General features: G+C 33.8%; 1 protein-coding gene across 1 annotated transcript in view; it reads left to right on the forward strand.

Annotated features, from left to right (window-relative positions):
* LOC126025931 (collagen alpha-1(VIII) chain) overlaps window positions 1-25247 on the forward strand; it is a 166092-nt gene that overhangs the window by 79945 nt on the left and 60900 nt on the right. Inside the window, exon 2 of the mRNA XM_049785647.1 lies at window positions 21502-21619. The gene's annotated coding sequence lies outside the window, so the exon portion shown is untranslated. The remainder of the gene's footprint in view (window positions 1-21501; window positions 21620-25247) is intronic.

The raw sequence follows: 25247 nt of genomic DNA on the forward strand, positions 1-25247 counted from the left end.
ATTGAAGTACTGGTTGATGCCATTAGGTATGAGGTGTTAGCATTTCTGAAGACTGGCTTCCTTTGAATCCCCTAATATAGCTAGAGAAGATGAGTCCCATTAATTGTTCTCCATTTTATCCCATGGGTTGGTAGAATATTTTGCTTTGGTCTGCTTTGCTTGTTGAGATGCTAGTGACTATACTTCAAGAATTTTGTTTCCAATGACAAGTTCCCAAGGCAATCCTTAGCCAGATGTATCTCAAAATAAACAAAATTTTGTTGGAGGAAGATACTCATAAATTTTCAGAAAAAAACAAAACAATTTTCTTTAGGATCTGAGAAAAATTAGAGGATAAAAAGGGCATGCTTTATTTTGTTGTCTTCCTTGGTACCTTGAAAGGAGCATGAGGATTGGCATAAGTGAGAATGCTAAATTGAAGGTGAGAGTAGAAATTTGAAATGTTTAGTTTCTAACCAAATCTATTATTTCATAGAGTTTCTAAAAGAAAGTTTTATATACATAAATATATAATTATAATATATGCATTATTATACATAGCTATGTATAATATAATTAAATAATATAAATATATTATATACATTACATATATATTTATTTACAAAATATAAATCATAAATGTATAAAAATAAAGATATGTATAATATAAATATATTATTATATATTAGATATATGTTTGCATAATGTATATAAAATATAAAATAGTATAAATATATATACTTCGAATCACTTATCAGGTGCTCTTTTTAAAGTAAGTATAACTTTATACCAATATAATTTCTCCCATGTGAAATTGGCAGGATTTACAATCAGCAAACTGTCTACTGCACCATAGACATTTAAATATAAATGAATTCTGCTATATCCCATCTAAGGCTATTGTACTCTGGTCTAGATACAATAAGTAAATACAGAATTAGAAAATAACCTTTAGATTTTACTTACAGGGTATAGGGCATAGGAAAGAATAAGATTTCTCTTTGTAAACTTTTATTACTACAACTAATTGGTACCTTAGCATATGAAAAAGACCTCGATGAAAATTTTAATTTTCATATTTGTTAAGAAGCACTCTGTTTTTCAGAATTCCTTCAGTCTGTAGAAAGTTCATTCATCAGATTACTGTCTTGAATAAGCACTCAGGGAGTTGCACTGGGAAAAAATCACATCTCATCCAAACTTTTCATCAGAATGATTAGGACCAAAATGCCAATTCATCGACTCCCTAAAAATAATACATAGATCCATTTAATAATACTGACAATGGAACTTTTATATACATGCTCTAAAACCTCCATTGAGAACAAACTTATTAAATAAGAATTTATAATCAGCACATCTTATCAACAATGCTGGGGGGAGAGAAATTCTGACAGGAAGCATATTAAGTAGCCTTCCTGTCATATCAAATGACTCAATGCCTCCTTCCTCAAAAGAACTCTTAATGACAAATACCACAATTTTAGTTAATCCTTTGCATGGCATTTGAACTTAGGAGGGTGGGAGTGTTTTTATAACCCCTTACTGCTGAATATTTGACCTTAAAGCTTACTGTTGCTCCCCTTTTTTTCTTTTGGTCTCAATCCTCATGACTACAAATGCTATTATTAGTCATAAGATTGCTCAGCTTCTTTTAAATTTCAGACATGGTATTTGATTCTCTGGCCAAAATAACAGAGAATTTTAAATCTTAATTATTTCTAAGGAGCTTATTTTTCCATTTTTCCTAATACTTCAATTTTCTTAGCTTCAAATAGAATGAGAATTGTAATGTTAAGCTTGAGCAATATATGTCCCTGAATCTTTCTCTATACATTTCCTGTGAGAAAACATAGATTTTTGTGTAGAGAACACTCAAAACAATCTCTACGTTGATGCTTGTGAGTTAAATGATTTTGGGAAAGTCAGTGTGTCTGTGTTTTTGTGATATAAATGAAGTAATGAGGAAACACTAAAATTTCAAATCCCAGTTAGATTTATATAGGACATGTCTTATTGCAGTAATATAGCTTTCATTTTTTTAATTGATAGTAATCATACAGAGAACTTGTCTTGCCCAATATGACAAATTTGGGGATAGTTTGGAGAAGATAGAATTGGAGCGGGGGTAAGGGCACACCCAGTGATGCTTAGGGTTACTCCTGGCTCTGCGCTTAGAAGTTACTCCTGGAGACCTCAAGAAACCAGATGAGGTGCCAGATATGAAAGTTAGGTCAGCTGCATGCCAGGCAAGTGTCCCACCCACTGTACTATCTCACCAGAATCTGGATGAAATTTTTTAATTTATTTTTGTACGTATGTAGTAACTTTAAAAAATTTTTTTTAATCACTTTGAGATACAAATTTGTCCATGATTGAGTTTCAATCATACAGTGTGTAAACAATCATCCCTTCACCAGAGTTTACTTCTATCAATGTCTCCAGTTTTCCTCTTTGAAAGACACCCTTTGTCCCATTTTATGCACTTTGATTTGCAATTCTGTTACTGAAAGGTGTCATGAATATCACTTTAGCTCTTTTCAGCACTCAGTTCTTGTCCAGAGTGACCACTTCCACTTCCACGTTCATTGTAAGAATAACAGGTAAAGAGGACAGATAGGCTATGTGTAATTATAGCCTACAACCCTTTCTTTGAAATACAGAGAATCTCACTGGGGACATCCCAAGTAAATTTCTAAGCAATTTTCACTTATACAGCATTACTTTCTGAAAATAAGTCCAAACCTTAGAAGTGAATTTTTTTCTGAATATTATGATGAAAAAATTAGTAGTATGACTTGTAGGTTGACTTGAACTAATATGCAAGTGCATGGAAATGTAAAAAACTACTATGTCTTCAAGTTTAAGGAGTTATATAAATGTTATGGCTTTAGATTGCTTTGTGTACCTCTAGAAAAATTTATAATGTACTGCAATCTGGGATCTTGGGGGACAAAGTAATTGTACATGGGTTCTGTTTTATCATTCTTTGATTGTAAGTTTAAAATTGAGGTGTCAGCAGGGGGATTTCTTCTGAGAACTGTTTTTGGGTGATTGCCCTTCTACTGTAACTTTACCTTGTCCTCTTTCTTTGCATCATTGTTCACATAATTAAAAATAAAAAAATTAAAAAATTAAAAAAATTTAGTAGTATGGATCCCTATGAATCAAAATGCATTTTAAAAGCACAAATATCAATGTATATCTAAGTACCATACTTTCATTTTCTCAATATAAAATAGAAGTGAGCAGATCTTAGTGATAATTTCTTATTGCATATTCTTTTCATTTAACTTATTTTCTCTGAGTGATCTATAATAGTAATAAGGGTAGCAGCTAATAGTAACATTTGAACATTATGTTATATAGTATAAGTGCTCAGCAAATATTTGTCATATATTTATTGCTATTATTTTATTATTAAGTTATAATTGTCAGCAGGTATTTTACTGAGAAACTTATAGCAGGTGCAATGTTTTTTAATTTACATACTCATATAAACAATTAAAATATAAAGTTTGAAGTCTCTAGGCCACTGAGGGCACTGAGTAAATAAATGCGAAATGAATGAGTGATTTTATTTATGCTTCACCACAGTGACCTTACAATGTGGCAGATGCTCAGAATGTAAGTGAAGGAATCAGAGTTCTAACTTTCAGATCTAATGTGGAGGAAGCACAGGAAGCAGATACAGGAAGGGCAGACATACCAACAATCTACTGTTACACAAGGAGATTGCTATGATAATGTTTATTCAGGAAACTTGAGAGAAGATATGTGAGCATCTAATTCAAACTCAAGGAAGTACACTAGGCGTTCTTAAGGAAATGACATAGAGAATGAGGGTAAAGTATTAGCAGAACTTAACCTGCCAAATAAGAAGAAACAACACTGAGCAAATCCAGAAATTTGGAGAAGATGATAACTTCTTTTAACTGTATTTAGTTACATGCTATTGAAAGGAGAGTATAATAGAGGAGAAAGGAAGCTGAAGAGAACAATAGGAGTCTGAGTGCAATACTGAAGTTATGAATTATGAATTAATCCTGTTAAAAGGACTTTAAGAATGAATGCTATGGGTTGCCCATATCGCTGAATTTTTAGAGTTCTAACATTTGCTTTGAACTAGATTAGCTTTTGTTATCTACTCTCATATTTTAAAATCTGTGAGTTCACACTGATAGAATTATATTCTCGTTATGTTTTTTGAATCCAAACCTATCTTTGACTATCTTTGTCATATTGGTATCTAAGACCAAAGTTATCTTGAATCTTTTTTTTTTTTTTTTGATTTTTGGGCCACACCCGGCGTTGCTCAGGGGTTCCTCCTGGCTGTCTGCTCAGAAATAGCTCCTGGCAGGCACAGGGGACCATATGGGACACCGGGATTCGAACCAACCACCTTTGGTCCTGGATTGACGCTGTGCTATCTCTCTGGGCCCACTTATCTTGAATCTTATGGACCCAAACTCTATGAGAGTAGGTTCAACTGGATCTGTTATGAGTTATAGAGTTTTGTGCTTTGTTTTTGTACCTATTCAATATCACAGTGTGATTCAACCATTTTATCTCTCTAAGATTTCATACATATTGTATCTATAGAGGCGAGACATGACCTAATCACCACAAAGATAAATAGATCATATATTATTTTTATAATATTAAATAAGTGGAACATTCCTAACAATAAAGAGTGTGACATGATTCAGACAATAAGGTTCCAGAATTTAATAAACCTTTCCATTGTTGTTCTTTTTTTTTGTTTGTTTTGGTTTTGGTTTTGGTTCTGGTTTTGGCTTGGTGGTCATGCCAGCAATATTCAGGTGTTATTTATGGCTCTGAATCAGGAATTACTCTGGCAATGTTCATGAATGTCTGATCAAACTCAAGTGGATTGCATGTAAGGTTGCACCTTGAATGTTATACTATCACTTTGACCCCTGTTTGTTTCTTATAGTATTTAAACCACAGTAGCTGATTTATTTTATTTATATACTTATTTTGTCTTTGGAGCTACACTCATTTGTGCTAAGGGATCACTCCTTATGGGGTTTTGTGGATGACACATGACGCCAAGGATCAAACTCAAATCAAATGTGTGTAAGGCAAGCACTTTATTTGTTTTACCAGCTCTCCAGACCTTTGAATAAACCTTTCATTTAACTTATACTTGATATCAATTATAAAGATGCATATATTTTTCATTAAAACAAATTACTTCAAAGATTGTCAACCTGAGATAGTCTTAATTTTTTTCATTTTTTAAGCCATACCCAACAGTGCTCAGGGGTTATACCTACTTCTGTGTTTAAAGTTGCTCTCAGCAGTGTTCAGGGGACTATGGAAGGCTGAGATGACTCCATTTAACCTTTCTTTTTTTTTAGAATGCAAGGTAATAGCATCTTATAAATGTAAGTAATCATATATCTACATAATATTTAAGGATATTATTTTCACCAAAGTAATATTTTATATAATGTATCATGTAAATTGACATAAATTCCAAAGACATCTTAAATTACAATTTTTCCATCACTCTGAGCCATATATGAATTAAATTATCACTGTAGAATAAATCACTTAATGATTAATGTATCAGGAAAATAAAAATGCACGCATGATTTATAAAGCTGAAACCTAAACCTGAACTATAAGTTCAGAAATGTTTTTTTAATGTCTGCATTGATTATCTTTTTTCCCTTTATTTAAACATCTTGATTACATATATGATTGTTATTAGGTTTCAGTCATGTAAAGAACACATCCCCCTTCACCAGTGCAACATTCCCACCACCAATGTCCCAAATCTCCCTCCATCCCACCCCACCCCCACCTGTACTCCAGACAGGCTTTTCAGTTCCCTCATTCATTTGCATGATTATGGTAGTTCTCTGTGTAGTTATTTCTATAACTGCACTCACCACTCTTTGTGGTGAGCTTCATGAAGTGAGCTGGAAGTTCCAGCCCTCCTCTCATTGTCTCTGAGGATTGTTGCAAAAATGACTTTTATTTTTCTTAAAACCCATAGATGTGTGATACTATTCTATGTCTCTCTCTTTCCCTCTGACTTATTTCACTCAGCATGATAGATTCCATATACATCCATGTATAGAAAAATTTTATGACTTCATCTCTCCTGATGGCTGCATAATATTCCATTGTGTATATGTACCACAGTTTCTTTAGTCATTCCTCTGTTGAAGGGCATCTTGGTTGTTTCCAGAGCCTGGCTATTGTGAATAGTGCTGCAATAAATATAGGTGTGAGGACAGGTTTTTGGTTTTTTTTTATTGTATTCTTGTGTTCTTAGGGTATATCCCTAGGAGTGAAATAGCTGGGTCAAATAGGAGCTCAATTTCCAGATTTTGGAGGAATCTCCATATCGCTTTCCATAAAGGTTGAACTAGATGGCATTCCCACCAGCAGTGGATAAGAGTTCCTTTCTCTCCACATCCCCGCCAGCTCTGATTGTTCTCATTCTTTGTGATGTATGCAATCTCTGTGGTGTGAGATGGTATCTCATAGTTGTTTTGATTTGCATCTCCCTGATGATTAGTGATGTGGAGCATTTTTTCATGTGCCTTTTGGCCATTTGTATTTCTTTTTTATTAAAGCGTCTGTTCATTTCTTCTCCCCATTTTTTGTTGGGATTAGATGTTTTTTTCTTGTAAAATTCTGTCAGTGCCCTATATATTTTGGAGATTAGCCCCTATCTGATGGGTGTTGGGTAAATAGTTTCTCCCATTCAGTGGGTGACTCTTGTATCCTGGGCACTGTTTCTTTTGAGGTACAGAAGCTTCTCAGCTTAATATATTCCCATCTGTTGAACTCTGCTTCCACTTGTTTGGAAAGTGCAGTTTCCTCCTTGAAGATGCCTTTAGTCTCAATGTCATGGAGTGTTTTACCAACGTGTTGTTCTATATACCTTATGGTAAATTTAAAATTGGAAGGGGAAAATCATTTATATCTAGACGTTGGGACGATGGTGGGAATTTTATAGAAGGAAAGATTCTCAAAATGAATCCCCTCCCCCCAAATGTCCCACATTAGTTTGTTTTGTGTTTTTAATATGATGAGAGGAATGATATAAAAAGAGTCAATTAAACAAGAAGGATAGGAGTGATGAGATAAAAAATAGATATATTGAGGCTGGATTCATAGCACCAATGGGTGGGTCATTTGCCTTGTACAAGGCCAATCTGGTTCAATCCCTGGCATCCCAGATGGTCTCCTGAGCCTGCCTAGAGTGATTCCTGAGTGTAGAGCCAGTAGTAACCCCTGAGTGCTTCCAGGTGTGACAAAAAAAAAATTGATGGACAGAAAGTTGAAGAAGACGGGGCCAGAGCGCTAACACAACGGGTAGAATATTTGCTTTGTATATAGCTAATCTGGATTCTATCCCCAGCATCCCATTAGGTAACCCTGAGTCCATCAGGAATAATTTCTGAGCACCACCAGGTGTGGCCCAAAAATTAAAAAAAAAAATAGAAAGTTGTAAAAAGTGGCAGAGAACATTTTAAGCTTCTCAAAATTTAGGAGGCAGCACTAAATATAAAAAAAATTTCAAAAAAATTCTTGCTCACAATTTACTCCAACATCTACATAATACATAAGTTAAATAAAATTATAAATTATAGGGGCCGGAGGTAGGGTGTTTGCCTTGCATGCAGAAGGACGGTGGTTCGAATTCTGTCATCCCATATAGTCCCCCAAGCCTGCCAAGAGTGATTTCTGAGTGTAGAGCCAGGAGTAAACCATGAGAGCTGCCAGGTGTGACCCCAAAACATATATATAATATATATATAAATTATACATTACCAAATAAATATTTAATGCAAGTTACAATGTATGAAGACAGGACAAAAATATTAAAAGTCACTTTATTTTATTTTTTGATTTCATTGTGAATTACAAGTCTTTCATGGTTGTATTTCAGGTATTTAGTGATAGTGTTTAGGGTCATTTCCAACACCAGTGCTGAACTCCCTCCACTGTAGTTCTCCACATAGCATCCCATATCTCTACCCCCTAACCCCCAGCGTAACAGGTCCATTTTGTGTTTAACTTGTTATAGTTTGAGTCTCTTGATTCTATTGTCACTGAAAATCACTTTAAATATCCATCAGTTACTAAGACAGCCAGTTAATGGTTTCAGATAACAAACACTTAGTCATTTAGTACATAAGCCTCTGCTGAAAGCTTAGTGCCAGGTCAGAGGCTAGATGAAAAGAGCATGAAGATGTCCAGAAGAGAACAAAGGAAATGGCTTAGGACTCAGACACAAAACCAATTGCTGCATTGGCAGCAATTCTAATAGAAGATATGTAGTTCAAGTTTATATACTTATTATCTTGTTCTGATATCTAGATTTTAGACTGTGATAGAATTTAGTTTTCCCTTATTTAATTAGTCATTGGATTTGATTAAGAACATTTTTCAGGTCAAGCAGAAAATGCTTAAAGTAAGGTGTGTCAAGAAGGAGAGGGCAAGGGAAGGCCAGGCTGATATATGAAAAAGAGAAAAGGCAAGAGAAAAGACCTATCCTTATTTTGCCTTTCCAACGGAGAATATTTCAGCAGACACTGGTGTTTTTAAGTCAGGGAGGTAATGTGGCTAACACGATGTGCCTTTCAATGTTTAATACAAAGTTCAATAAAAGTTTAAGGGGAAATCAAGTGAAAATGAATGGCTCAGCATATAACCACGTGAAAAAGAGATCCACCCCATTCTCTCTCTCTGACTTATTTCACTCAGCATAATAGATTCCACGTACATCTATGTATAGGAAAAACTTCATGACTTCATCTCTCCTAACAGCTTCGTAATATTCCATTGTGTATATGTACCACATGTTTCTTTAGCCATTCGTCTGTTGAAGGGTATCTTGGTTGTTTCCAGAGTCTTGCTATGGTAAATAGTGCTGCAATGAATATAGGTGTAAGGAAGGGGTTTTTGTATTGTATTTTTGTGTTCCTAGGGTATATTCCTATGAGTGGTAGAGCTGGATCGTATGGGAGCTCGATTTCCAGTTTTTGGAGGAATCTCCATATCCCTTTCCATAAAGGTTGAACTAGACGGCATTCCCACCAGCAGTGGATAAGTTTCTTTCTCTCCACATCCCCCCCAACACTGCTTGTTCTCATTCTTTGTGATGTATGCCAATCTCGGGGTGTGAGGTGGTACCTCATAGTTGTTTTGATTTGCATCTCCCTGATGATTAGTGATGTGGAGCATTTTTTCATGTGTCTTTTGGCCTTTTGTATTTCTTCTTTGTCAAAGTGTCTGTCCATTTCTTCTCCCCATTTTTTGATGGGATTAGATGTTTTTTTCTTGTAAATTTCTGTCAATGCCTTGTATATTTTGGAGATTAGCCCCTTATCTGATGGGTATTGGGTGAATAGTTTCTCCCACTCAGTGGGTGGCTCTTGTATCCTGGGCGCTATTTCCTTTGAGGAGCAGAAGCTTCTCAGCTTAATATATTCCCATCTGTTAATCTCTGCTTTCACTTGTTTGGAGAGTGCAGTTTTCTCCTTGAAAATGCCTGTAGTCTCAATGTCCTGGAGTGTTTTGCCTACGTGTTGTTCTATATATCTTATGGTTTTGGGTCTGATATCGAGGTCTTTAATCCATTTGGATTTTACCTTCGTACATGAGGTTAACTTGGGGTCTAAGTTCAGTTTTTTGCAAGTGGATAGCCAGTTATGCCAACACCACTTGTTGAAGAGGCTTTCTTTGCTCCATTTAGGATTTCTTGCTCCTTTATCAAAAATTAGGTGATTGTATGTCTGGGGAACATTCTCTGAGTATTCAAGCCTATTCCACTGATCTGAGGTCCTGTCTTTATTCCAATACCATGCTGTTTTGATTACTATCACTTTGTAGAGGAAAACGCAGAACCGTCTCACTCATCTATGGGTTTTAAGAAAAATAAAAGACATTCTTGCAATAATAATTTTCAGACACAAAAGAGAGAAGGACTGGAAGTTACAGCTCACCTCATGAAGCTCACCACAAACAGGGATGAGTTTTGTTAGAGAAATAACTACCTTTTGAACTATCCTAATAATGAGAATGTATGAAGGAAATAGAAAGCCTGTCTAGAGTACAGGTGGGTTGGGTGGGGAGCAGGGAGATTTGGGACATTGGTGATGGGAATGTTGCACTGGTGATGGATGGTGTTCTTTACATGACTGAAACCCAAACAACACAATCATGTATGTAATCAAGGTGTTTAAATAAAAAATATATTAAAAAAAAGAGATCCACCCCAAAAATATTTCTGCCATGCACTTTTTTTCAGTGCCCTACTTTTGAGAATTCTTTTAATACTGTAAATATTTTAGATTCCATACTTCTTAAGTTTTTTAAATAAAGCTATTATTTGAAGGGAACTCTATCCTCAGAATGTTCATTTTGTTAGCATGTATTTTTAAAAGGAACCCATGGCATGAAAGACATAAAAATTGGAGGATTAGTCTCTTTTCCAATGAACTAAGAGTTATTTAATAAAAATAAATAAATAAATAAATAAATAAATAAAACTTATTTAACAAAAGCATATTAGTGGTCTCTCAAAAATTTTAGGCAAGAATACAATTATCAAGCATGTACAAAAACTTATATTTTCTTATTGTGTATCATCATATACGTGAAGATAGGCATCCAGGAGTACATACATATTAAGATGTATCTCAATTTTAAACTAATGAAAGGTGGGGGTAACAGCTCAGGAAATGGGTCACATTTTTATATATAGTAGTCTTAAATTTAATGCCCAGTATTGGATTTAGGTGTGGCCCAAAATACAGATAAAAATAAAAATTTTAGAAGTAGGGATTGGAGAGATACCACAGAGGTAGGACATTTGCCTTGCAAACGGCCAACCCAGGACCAACAGTGGTTCGCTTCTGGCATTCTATATGGTCCTCTGAGCCTGCAAGGGGTGATTTTTGAGTGAATAGCCAGAAGTAACCCCTGAGCATAGCCGGATGTGGCCCAAAAACAAAAACAAAAAATTAAAAGTAGACTTTAGACTGTCTTGCTTGAGAAAATAGTGACAGAATGCTACACATTGACCATTATGGATAAAAGTAATGGCACTTAAGGTGTTGTTGAAGAAATAGTACAGTGGATAGGGCACTTGCCTTGTACATATTCAATCCCTGGCATTCCATATGGTCCATAGAGCCCTACCAAAAATAATCCATGAGCACACAGCCAAGAGTAAGATCTAAGAACTATGGGTGTGACTCAAGAACACACACACACACACACAAAAATGGCATTTAAGAAACAGCTAATATAAGGGGGCTGGGCGGTGGCGCTGGAGGTAAGGTGCCTGCCTTGCCTGCGCTAGCCTAGGACGGACCGCGGTTCGATCCCCCGGCGTCCCATATGGTCCCCCAAGAAGCCAGGAGCAACTTCTGAGTGCATAGCCAGGAGTAACCCCTGAGCGTCACAGGGTGTGGCCCAAAAACCAAAAAAAAAAAAAAAAAGAAACAGCTAATATGATAAGTGGATAAAAAATATATACTATATTATACCTGCTTACTACATATATACATACAAAATAGTCTCTAAAAAGAACTAGTTTTTTTTTTATGACTGCATAGTTAATACTTGAGGAAATCATGCTAAGTGAATTAAATCAGAGAGAAAAAACATACTACATAATCTCATTCATATATAGAATCTATAATAACAAAAAATAATAATGGTAGAAAAAATAAGTGTTTTGACAAAAGGAGTCTTAAAACATAATCATTAAATTATTGGGCATAACGAGACCTCCTAGAGTAAGCCCTCAGAACTGCTGAGTGTGACCACAAAAATTTTTTTTTAATAATATCAGTGTCAAAGGTGAGTAAAATCTTTTTTGGTTGATTGGTTGGTTTGGGGGCAACACGTGGCAGCACTCAAGGGTTACTCCTGGCTCTGAGCTCAGGAATCACTCCTGGTGGGCTGTAGTGTGTGCGTGGGGGGTGTCATATGGAATGCCTGAGATTCTACTTGGGTCTGCTCCATGCAAGGTGACCACCCTCCCTCCCTGCTATGCTATCACTCCAGCCCCCAAGGAGGATAAAATCTTAAAATCATTTTGTCCATCTCCTCATTTTGTAAGTTGCAAAACAAACAAACTTATTCCATCTCATTGTAATATCTAAAAGTACATTGCTTGCCCTTGGTACTCAGGTCTAGGAAATGATCATTAATATATTAAGATAATCATCTAATACATTCCAAAAAAGCATAAACTTCAAATTCCAATATTAGTTAAGGTTTTTATAACCTAATAAATATGATCTGATTGGAACTAAAGAAATATTACAGATTGATATGTTGAAATTTATAGAATGAAACCCATGAAATCAATTACAGACATAAATTTAAGGGATTTTAGTAGACTATTTTATTTTGAGTAAAAGTCAAAGACCATAGGGAAAAAATAAAAATATAAAAAACTAACATGTAAAAATAGAAGTTCGTTGTATCCAAGACAGAGGCATGAGGTGTTTATTTAATAGCTGAATTTAGAAGAATGGCTATTGGGGGTTATTCTTTAGCTCTAATGAGGAAAAAGGAAGAGGAAATAAACTTAAATTACAACCAAAGGAATTTAAGTTAGATGGAAATATCTTATTGGCAGTAAAGGCTTTTTAAACCCTGGAAAGGATTCTTAGGGAGGTTTTCAAATTCCCTATCTGGATATATTTAAGAGACAGAGATACCTATCTGTCCAGGGTGCTGGAGGTAGAGACCTGCCTGGAATTTGCTTTTAGCTGAATTTTGTGAGTTCAAATAAATTCCTGACAATATTCAAGATGTCAAACACAGTAAATACTAGACAATGGCAAAATAAAAAGTTTCCTATTTAAAACAAAAAAGAAAGAAAGATAAAAGAGAACCACTCATTCAAAGTAATCACTTCCTTGGAAAATCAATTGGCATATGCTAACAGGTTATAAGTGGAATGTACAATTATAATACATCCTGGATTTTGTTTTGTTTTCTTTCTTAATGTGGTTCCAGTGGAAAAAAAGCTTAGAAAAATCTCTCTTGCTGGTTATGTCCTGATAAAAACTTTTTAAATTTTCTTTTCTGTACTGGTTATAACCAAGTATCTTAGAACCTAGAACTATGTATGCTACAGTGCATAAACCCTTACAGTAGATACTTCTGAAGTGTAAAAATAATCTCTTCTCAAACTCAAAAAAAAACTGTTCCCTTCTAACTGAAAGAAAGATTCTCCCACAACCATCCTTCCTCCTTCCTTACCTACAAAAATGACTCCAGTAGATTCTCAAATTGAAGAATTTCACCTCATTTCCAGAGCACAAACAACACATGCACTCACAGTTCATACCAAAATTCTCTAATTTATTTTACTTCATTGTTTATACAGCTGTGTGCCTGCTTTCCCTATTTGTGTGCGCATATATTGTCTGTTTCTTATTGTGAACTCCTACGGGTGAGGGATAAAGACGGTTTAATTCCCTTTTGCAGTATTGCTCGTACACAGGCAAGTATGTGTGACTGTGATTGGTACACTGGCACAACTAAATGCCAAGGAAAAGAACACTTACTTCAAACCTGGAAAGAGAGAGAGAATAAAATTCGTGCCGTCTCCTGTTCCTTCTGCTTGCAGCAAACCAAAGCCATAATGAGTGTCAGAGAACTGAGCAAAATGGACAAAAGTTCAATCAATAACTGGAACAAACTAACAAACCATAGCCTGAAATAGTAAGAAAACAAGGCTGTGTTTATTTGAGAACGGCCCTTACCCTGAATTTCCTTGTTCTCTTGTATACAAATTCAATCTTACTAGGTTTCTCAGCTCAAAGCATCATGTGTCAACACCCATTGCCACGGAAGTTATTATATTTAGATACTTTAAAAGTTCACAATACCAAGTTCACAATACCTTTACTTTCTCACTTTCTAATATTTTTAGTACAGAAAACAGAAGTTATTTTCACCACAACGAATATTTCTTCCTTTTTGCCTAGCAATCCTCACACAACACCTCTTTGACTAAGTCTTGGACTGAAATGAAGTTTCATCTTACTTAGCTGGGTTAGAAATTTCAACGCTTGTTCATGTTTAAGATCTTCAAAGTTACATCCTCAAAGACAAAAATGACTGCTGAAAATGGACCCCTCAAAGAAAATACAGGAAAATGCCTTTATTACTTAATTCCATAATTTTTGGCACCAAATTATGGACCTTTTATTGTTTGCTAGAGAAAGGGAATCAAAACGTCAACTTTACCTTCCACATATGTGTAATTAATTTACATTTGTTATTAGACATTCTTAAATATAAGACGGTTGCTTAGTTGCAAGACTGCTGAGACTGAAAATATGTATATGTAAATATAAAGTATACTTTCATCAGGTGCCGACACAAAAGACATTCTCATAAGATTTTTTATTATTATTAATGATAAGTTATGGCATAATTTAGAAAGATTTTATAAGACTCTTTAAAAACAAAAATCCAACCTTATATTTTAATAAATATGCAGTTATGAGAGTAGTAGATCATTTTAAATAAGAAAAATTATTATCCAAAGCCTTGAAGTCATTTCTTCCCACAAAAGAAAAACAAAAACAGGTATATTATAGAATAACGCATTCAAGAGTCCAGTTTACATTCTATTTCTCACACCAAAGATCGGGAGGTTAGGAGCCGGAGCAGTGGCATGGAGTGATAAGGTGTCTGTCTGCCTTGCTGGCTCTAGTCTAGGACAGACCAAGGTTAGATTCCCCAGTGTCACATATGGTCCTCCAAGCCAGGAGCAATTTCTGAGTGCATAGCCAGGAGTAACCCCTGAGCATCGCTGAGTGTGGCTCCCCCCCAAAAAAAATATTGGGTGGCTCAAAACCTTGATCCTATCCAAGTATACCAGCTTTCTTCTACTATGATCTAGATTTAAGTTATTCCATAATACATGTGACTAGCAAGAAACACAATTTTTTCATATTTATATAAAATGTACATAAAATAATTATTTCAGAAGCCATTTTAATTGGTATGGCACAGGAATAAGCCAACTTCTAACCACAGCTATTTTAGTCACCCAAAGAAATTATCTATCCTGTCCAAAAAAAATAGCTAAAAGGGTCATCTTGGATGACATAGATATCTATCAGTCTGGGTGCTGGAGACCTGCCTGGAATTTGCTTTCAGCTGAATTTTGTAGTCCAAATAAATTCCTGACAACATTCAAGATATCAAAGACAGTAGCTACTAGACAATGGCAAAAAAATAGTTTATATAATGTGTAAAAATTTCTCAACAAATGAATAATATATATGAATATATAAATAATAATAAAAATAACAAGATGATAGAAAGCAAGCATATTATAATATAATTAGCCCAATAACAGAAGTCAACTACTTTGCATTGTTTCACTCATTTTAAGCATAACTATACTGCCAAATTTCAGAATAACTGAGAGAATTCATGTTAGGTTTACTTTTAATATTTACCCTATAAACACATAACTTTTATCTTTTTTATAAACTGTTTTTTTTTTGTTTTGGTTTTTTTTTTTTTGGTTTCTGGGTCACACCCAGGAGTCCTCAGGGTTACCCCTGGTTGTGCACTCAGAAATTGCGCTTGGCAGACACAGGCATGTCTATACGGGATGTGGAAAATCAAACCACTATTCTTGGATTGGCTTTGTGCAAGGCAAATGCCCTAATTCTCTGGCCCCTATTATTTTTAATGCTTGTGACCATGTCTTTACTGATAAATAAATTCTGAACATTTTACCTTATCTCAAGTTTTATTCAATGGTTTTATATGTTTTACTTGATATATTAGTTAAGATAAAAACTTCTGGAAAATATTTAATTTATTTCAATCTATAATAAAAGATCAGAATAATTCATATAAAATGAAGATATTCATTGGTCATTTCTCACCAACTTTTGCCACTACAGTTGTTTTATAAGTTTAATTTTACATTTGTTTTTCATTGCTCAAAGTCACTCATTCTAAAATCTACTCTTCTAATGAAGTGTTAATTTCTCATCCACCTTCCTCAAATTAATAAAATAAAAAGTTCTCATAATTTAGATCTGAGAAATCTTTTCTACTACTTAATTTAGATGTAATTTTAAAAATGTGACCATTTAATACTGTTATGACATTATAACCTAAGTTTTATAAATAAAAAAGATTAATATTTATCTAAATATATAATACTGAAAATAGTGATCCAGTAATGCAGATGTTCAATGAAAACTTAATGCGACCTGAGAAGTTGTGTGTGAATGCTGTATAATTACTAAAATAAGACATATCTTAAAATATCAATATACTTTTTCCCTGGATTTTTTCATGGAAATAGATCCCATTCCTTTAATTTAGTGATATTACCCAGCTATTGAAGCCTAACTTCAACAAGGTTCTGGCATCCTGAATTAAATGATAACAAAAGGAATACCTTAATAAGTCCCATTCACATAATGGAACAATGAAGACATTTTCTCATTCTAGAGGTTTGTGTTAATCCAGTACTCCAAAAAAGGGGGGAAAGAAAGAAATGAAAGAAAGAGAAAAAGAAAGAGAAAAAGAAAGAAAGAAAGAAAGAAAGAAAGAAAGAAAGAAAGAAAGAAAGAAAGAAAGAAAGAAAGAAAGAAAGAAAGAAAGAAAGAAAGAAAGAAAGAAAGAAAGAAAGAAAGAAAGAAAGAAAGAAGAAAAGAAAGAAAGAAAGAAAGAAGAAAGAAAAAGAAAGAAAAGAAAAAGAAAGAAAGAAGAAAAAGAAAGAAAGAAGAAGAAGAAAGAAAGAAAAGAAAGAAAGAAGAAAAAGAAAAGAAAGAAAGAAAGAAAGAAGAAAGAAAGAAAAGAGAAAGAGAAGAAAGAAAAGAAAGAAAAAGAAAGAAAGAAAAAAGAAAGAGAGAGAGAAAGAAGAAAGAAAAAGAAAAAGAAAGAAAGAAAGAAAGAAAGAAAAGAAAGAAAGAAAAAGAAAGAAAGAAAGAGAGAGAAAGAGAGAAAGAAAAGAAGAAAGAAAGAAGAAAGAGAAAGAAAGAAAAAAAAGAAGAAAGAAAGAAAGAAAGAAAGAAAGGAAGGAAGAAGAAAGAAAGAAGAAAGAAAGAAAGAAAGAAAGAAAGAAAGAAAGAAAGAAAGAAAGAAAGAAAGAAAGAAAGAAAGAAAGAAAGAAAGAAAGAAAGAAAGAAAGAAAGAGAAAGAGAAAAAAGGGAAGGAAGGAAGACTTAACACTCTTAATAATGAAAGGAGAGTCTTTTATTAAAACTGTTAATCCAGTAAATAAATGGCATGTTTAACAGCAAAAGAAAATATTGATGGGAGGTACACATTTTTCATTTCAAAGCAAGGAGCTTGTTGAGTGGTAATGCTGTTTTTAAAAATATTTAATTTGACAAGAGAACACTCAACACAATCACACTCTAGAAATAATTTTATGCTGTTGTGATTTTGTTTGTAGGTTTTTCTTTTTTCAGAATTTAAGTAATGTACTTGTCTCTAATCAGAACCATCAAAACTTTTTAAAATGTCCATATAATTTACAAGTTTTGCTTTTTTATAATGATGTCAAACAGTGTTTCTTTTGTTTTAAGTTCTGTGTTACAGAAACACAAAAAGTATTTGCAAGACATCCAGCAAATATTTACAATACAACCACCATACACCAGACCTAGTTCAGTTGCAAGGGACATTATTCTAAACAAAATAAAATTCCATTCTATCAAGGAGTGAATGCAAGACAAAAGAAAGGTTGATGTTGAAGCAGACTAAAGTGATTTTTTTTTCTTAAGTAAAGGAGTAAATCACTACAATAAAGTGAAATAATTAGTATTTAAAAAAACTACAAGAAGTAGTTAACTTTAGATTAGCGAGACACACAAAAACAAACTCCGAGGAAGTGATAGTCTAGTTTTCATTCCAGGCAGAATGAACAGAAAACAGAAACACACCATCACATAACAGGAACAAAAAATGTCTCTTAGTATTTTGTTTGTTTTTGTATTGTTTTGTTTCAATGTAATCACAATGATTTACAAAATTGTCAACAAAAGAATTTTAGACATACAATGTTCCAACTGTAATCCTACTACCACTGTCAGTGTCCCTACACAAAGGTTCCCTGGCACCCCATCTCTCTCTCTCTCTCTCTCTCTCTCTCTCTCTCTCTCTCTCTCTCTCTCTCTCTCTCTCTCTCTCTCTCTCTCTCTCACACACACACACACACACACACACACACATACACACACACACACCTGTCACTTCTAAACTTCTTGCTCCTTAACAGACACATTTTAAAGTTTATCTATTGTAGTTTGGATCCCATGCTTACAATTGATTTAACTCTAGTGATTTAGATAAATATAAATACCTTGATATAACACACTGATCTGTCCAAGGTCTCTGTTCGTTCCTTGTCACTATGTTAGTTCCAGGACACCACCTGTTCCACACTCAATTTTCCCCTTCCCATGTCTATAATCTAAGGGTAAGGATGTGCTTGCCTTTAAGACCTTTTATTGACATTCTATGTACTATAAATTTTCTCTCATCTGGCTCATAGAGAAAAGAGATCCTTGAAACATACTTTAAATATTCAAATTCTAAATGATGCTGCACAACTCTTCTTCTAAAACTAGTGATTAAAGTCTTTTCAGTTTTATTCTTTGCTTCCAAATATTGCATCTCAAAAAACAAGCTTTATCATCTACCTGAGCACTGAACTCTAAATATTTTGCAGAAAGTTGAGTAAGATGAAAGAATAAACTTCAACTTTTATGTTTACCCTATATCTTGCTTATTTTATTTTGACTATATTCAGGACAAAAATGATCCTGGAAGAAGATATTAAAAGCTTGTTGAATGAACTTATTCACTAGAGGAAAACTTTAGTTTGGTTTTGCTTTGTTTGGGTTTTATTTTTAACTCCAATTCCAAAGACGGTACCTTATATAATGTAGTGTTCAATAAATACTTATTGAATTATGCTATGAAGAAAAGCACAAAAGTATTAACAACTTGTTCTTAATATTCAGACTGAACTTTGAGATTTTCTTTTCCATGAAGGCAGTTACGCTTGTAGAGTATCTCCATTGTACATGTTTTTCTTACCTGCCCATCATACCGCTTAAGCAATGAACTGGAAAAGTCATGCTCTTGGGTTCATTTATCATAATTGAACTAGAGGTCATTTGAAATTCCATGATTTTCCAGAGACAAAAGCTTCTCAAATCACCTATGACTAATCCAGAATTTATTTATATCTGCATTTCTACATGTTAAGCCAGTGTTCAGAATGATACTATATTCATCTTCTAAACCTAAACATTACACATTAAAAAAATGTTCTAAGAAAAACCACATATCAGAGATGAGAGGCCTTCTGCTTTGGGCACAGGCAAGTTCCATAGATGGTTGGTAGTTAAAATAAAGAGACTTTTTCATTTCATATTAAAACTAGAAATAAACTCTACAACTATTCTTTCCAATGTATTATCCACTATCCACTAGTAGCTCTGCAGATAATCTTCATTGTGTAAAAGAGGCTGATAATGGAATGCAAAGCCTCATATCTGTAAGGCACTATCTTTGAGCTGCATCAACGGTCCCTACAAAAGTAGCTATTTAAATTCAAATTAATTAAGAACACAAAACATAAAATTTAATCTTTCTGAAATACTAACCACATTTTAAGGCTCAATAGTTAAATGTATCTAGTGATAGCCATATCATGCAAATATCACATTTCCATTATTAAAGAAAGTATTGTTTTCTTGAATAGTACTACTCTGGAATATATTATTTGCATCACATTTCAGAGTTAGAAATTGGACACTCAATTCTGCATTTGTTTTTTATTGGGTGATTGACTTACACCCAAGTTCTGTGCTAAAGAATTACTCCTGGTAAGGCTCATGGGACCATATGGGACTCTGGGGATCAAACCCAGATCAAGTTCAATCAAAGCAAATGCTGTGCCAATTGTATAAATGCTGCTCCAGAATGCACTTATTTCTTAATCATCCAATTCTGATTTTCAATTTTTTAAATTTTATTAGTATCTTTATTTATACACCTTGATTACAAATATGATTGTAGTTGGGTTTCAATCATGTAAAGATCACCCTCCCTTCACCGGTGTAACATTCCCACCACCAATGTCCCAAATCTCCCTCCTCCCCACCCCCCAAACTGTACTCTAGACAGGCTTTCCACTTCCCTCATTCATTTATATGGTTATGATAGTTCTCAGTGTAGTTATTTCTCTAAATTCACTCACCACTCTTTGTGGTGAGCTTCATGTCAAGAGCTGGACCTTCTAGCCCTCCTCTCTCTGTCTCTGAGGATTATTGCAAAAATTTCTTTTATTTTTCTTAAAATCTATAGGTGAGTGAGACTATTCTGTATCTATCTCTCTCCCTCTGACTTATTTCACTCAGCATAATAGATTCCATGTACAACCATGTATAGGAAAATTTTATGACTTCATCCCTCCTGACGGCTGCATAATATTCCACTGTGTATATGTACCACAGCTTCTTTAGCCACTCATCTGTTGAATGATTTTCAAATATTTTTATTTATCTAAACACCTAAAGTTATTCCTGGTTAAGTAATTTTTTAAGAACTAATGTAGGCAATATTTTCTAAACAATACTTACTTTTTTATTAATATCTTTATTAATTTGTTTACAAATATGATTGTAGTTGGGTTTCAGTCATGTATTTTCTAATCAAAAATATGCCAAACAAAAAAGTAGAGAGGAACTATTTACTATACAAGATACAAGTTATCTTTCCTAAATTCCTGAAGAAGTCTACATGATTTGCAAATTATAGATGATTTATCACACATGTTTAACTAAAAATTTGACCAAAAAAAGTTCACAAAATTTTTGCCAAATTAAAACATCATCAGGATTTATTTAGCAAGTAAATAGGAATAACTAACTAAATAATTATATATATAATAACTAAATAATTATATATATAATAACTAAATAATTATTATATATATATAATAACTAAATAATTATTTGTATGAAAATTAAATGAAAATCTGTTGCTTCAAAAGTGCTCTTAAATAAATTTACTTTACTCCCTGATGAGTTACTTGCTCATAAATTTCCTTCTTATACAGCAAATGCCCCAAATGTTTTCCAAAGATGATAATTCTTTATTAAAATAAATTTAATTCATGAGTACTCAGCACACAATACACTGTAGAAAACAATGATATATAATGCATTGCTTATTTAGCCCCAAAATATATAATCTATGTTTAAACACTTTTAAGTGCAAAGATACATGAAAAGAAGAACTCTCTTTAGCATACTTTGTAAAACACACTACATGTACACTTAACTTTCAATAAATAGTGGTATATTCAATGAAATGTACTTATATTCATTCTCATTATGTCATTTCTCCTAGGACCCAAAAGTAACAGACATAACTAGTAATTCAGTTTCTTCTTCCAATCAAGTAAAAATATTCTTTCTGTGCCTCTCTTCATCTCTACTTCAGAAGCTGTTCTGGAAATGGAGCAATAACTGCTGAAGTAACTTCTGCAAGGCCCAGGAGTTCCAGAGTACAGTACACATACACACGTTGTCCAGATTCCCCAAATTGGTCAAGTCTAAATGTAAGTGTGAGAAGCCAACTAGTGAAGCGGCACAGAAATCCAGCTCTATGTGTGATGCTTGGCTTAGCTGTGCATAGGGGTGTTTGGTATCAGCTGGGTGCAATTCCTACCTCCTGTCCCCATCTCCACAGCAACAAAGTCTTGAGACCTCTGCTCCTAATGTGAGTTTTTAAAATCCCCAGTAGTAAATGCACGTGCAGAGTGTGATTCTAACTGATTTTTAAGTCCAAGACCATTTTGAATGGTCTTAAAATAATCATTTCCAAAGAACCTAAGTCATTCAAGTGTTCACCAGATGCTCGCAGTTAGAATTCGTAAAGGAAAATTGCTAACTTAAGCTTTTCACGATTCTCCGAGGGTTTTATATAATTAAAGATTTGGAGATTTGGGCCCAGAGAGATAACACAGCGGCGTTTGCCTTGCAAGCAGCCGATCCAGGACCAAAGGTGGTTGGTTGGAATCCCGGTGTCCCATATGGTCCCCCGTGCCTGCCAGGAGCTATTTCTGAGTAGACAGCCAGGAGTAACCCCTGAGCAATGCCGGGTGTGGCCCAAAAACCAAAAACCAAAAAAAAAAAAAAAAAAAGATTTGGAGATTTATAAAATAAGCAATTCCTGTACAGATAGAAAATTAAACTAATCTTATCATCTCCTGGTTATATCTTTTTGTGCTTTTCTATCATTATCAGATTGCTCTTAATTAGGCCAATTTTTTGTTGATATTTTACAGCTTTTATTTATATAAGTTTTAATGAAAATAGAATTCGTTAAGATGATTGAAGTGATATGTACTAAACATTATAAAAACAATCTAAATGTTTGAATAAATAGGGTTTATTAATATACAGTATTGACTATATCATCAAAGCATGTCAAGTTATCTTTTACTATTTAATTTATCCCATAGTACTAACAATTAAATATAGGGTTCCAGGGCTAGCATGATAATACTCTTTCTAGGTAGGGCATTTGGCTTGCACATAGCCAACCCAGGTTCAATTTCTGGCATTCCATATGGTACCTGGAGCCTTCCAGGAGTAATTCCTGATCACAGAGTCAGGAGTAACCCTGAGCACTATAAGGTGAAGCCCCAGAAAAACATATAATAATAATAATAATAATAATAATAATAATAATAATAAAATACAAAGAACATATTTTTACTTTATTTTTTAATTTAATTTAATCCCCCTATATTTAATTTTAATAAAAATTAAATCATTCATTTTGATAAATAAGTATTATTTTATAATATCCGCAATTATCTTATACTTATTACCAGAGCCTCATCTTAATCCTTGGACACAAAGTTCAATATTTTCTAATGTGTAATCTGTTTTTTTTGTTTGTGTATTTTATTTTTTTGGTTTTTGGGTCACACCCAGCAGTGCTCAGGGGTTACTCCTAGCACCATGCTCAGAAATCGCTCCTGCAGGCACTGGGGACCATATGGGATGTCAGGACTTGAACCAATGACCTTCGGCATGAAAGGCAAACGCCTTACCTCCATGCTATCTCTCCAGCCCCCCTAATGTGTAAATATGTAAAAATGGTTTCTTATGGTCTATTTAATTTTACCTACTGAAAAGATATATGTAAGAATCCCATATATTTGCTTTCTTAATATAGGTTCAGTTCACAAAAAGAAAAGCACAGTTCCTTCCTAGTTCTAGCTAAAGTCCCCATGATTACATTCTGTCTAGAATAAATTTACTCAATTACTGGAGCAATGAAAATACTTAAATGATTTTTCTATGGTATCACATTTTTACTACAGGTACCACTAATTGTTTTGGCTAGACTCCATTAAGGCCAGATGTTAATCAAATGAAATACTTATAATCCAAAACCATTGAATAAACACATGCTCGTTTAAGCAACAAGTTATAGGACTCGTGCTGATTACTTATTTTGAAAAGCTGATGAAGCTGGACTAACTCAGATTACATTCATAATGTCAGTGTAAGTAAAGCCTGAACTTAGTCCAGAGAGACTTCATAATTGTTGCCACCAAGGACAGGCTTAGTTCTGGTTTTCTTGCAACAAAATCTTGCTGCCAAGGGTATTGAAGGGTTCACCCAGTAAAAAATTGCAATAACAATATTAAAGTAAATCATAAAAGAACAGAAGGTGGTTATGATAGGGCAGAGAAAAGGAATTGCTTGTAAAGTTATGGTGGAAATATCAAAATATATTTATTGGACTTTTATAAAGTGAACTTTATTTTTTAAAAATCAGTAAAATATAAAGATTGCTCAATGAACTATTTTATTCAGTGATCAACAGCAGTGATTTAGCAACTGATAATAAAATTCATTTTTATCCAATATAGTCAATGATTCAGGCAGGTCCAAAGTTTGGGATGGTTTTCCATAATAGTTTTCTAACAAAACGGCTGAGAGTCATATTAAGAGGTAATGTTGACTGAAAAAAATCGAGAATTATTTCAATATGTTTGCTCAGTGAATATTAACTTGACTTACTCTTAGTTTCACATAACAGATGAAATTTACCTTAAATAAGTGTAAAAAATAAGAAAATTTTAAAAGTGAAAGTTATGAAATACTTACAATGTGGGACTAGAAAAGAATCATAACTACGTTTTTATGTGTCCCCAAAAGTAAACTTGGTAGCTTAAAATTCGTTGTAATTATCTTGATTCATTGTAATTTTCTTTTTTGTTTTGTTTTGTTTTGTTTTTGGGCCACACCCGGCATTGCTCAGGGGTTACTCCTGGCTGTTTGCTCAGAAATAGCTCCTGGCAGGCACGGGGGACCATATGGGACACCGGGATTCGAACCAACCACCTTTGGTCCTGGATCGGCTGCTTGCAAGGCAAATGCCGCTTTTCTTGCTTTTCCTTATGATGATATATTGCACTTCTTAAAATATATTTTTTGACTCATCTATCATAGATATTTTGGTAGGAAGTTTTCATATTTTAGATTAAATATCTTTACCTAAATTAAATAGCCTTTCTCTGTGAGACAAACTTACTTTGTTCACTCAAATGTCTCTAGTGCCTTACACACAGTAAGTAAGCATTAAACAATATGGGTTATACTAAATTATCACTTTCTGTTCAAATATTAATGTGTAGGTTGGAGTCACTCTAGCAAAGTGGTCTGTAATACATCGGAATTAATGAATCACATCTGTAACCAAAAATATCTATGGAAAACCTACTGAATTGATCCATATCTGTTTTATTAATCAAGTCCACTCTAAGAGGACTTTCTTGTGGTTGTACTATATTTTGGAGATAAATACTAGGGAAACCACAGTTCAATTTGGAAGTTGTCTGAAACTTTGAAAACTATGAGGTTTTATATTATATGACAGTAATAAAGTCCAATCCTTAATGGCTGCCATTCTGATATATAGGTATATAAGTAACCTGTATGTTTAATTTTATTGCAGAACATTATAGCAATGGCCAAGATGACCCTGATTATTTAATATAGATTTTTATTCTGTTGCTTCTCACTCCCACTCTTCCTTAAATCTTTTTAAATATAAAGGTTAGGGAAAGGGAGTGAGGAGTTAAGCAAACTTAAAATGAACAAATATTTTCAGCTGGAAGTCAGACACCCAGATTTTTAATTGTCCTATCAATTTAGAATGTGATC

Source organism: Suncus etruscus, chromosome 13, assembly GCF_024139225.1.
Source record: "Suncus etruscus isolate mSunEtr1 chromosome 13, mSunEtr1.pri.cur, whole genome shotgun sequence".
Lineage (NCBI taxonomy): Eukaryota > Metazoa > Chordata > Mammalia > Eulipotyphla > Soricidae > Suncus > Suncus etruscus.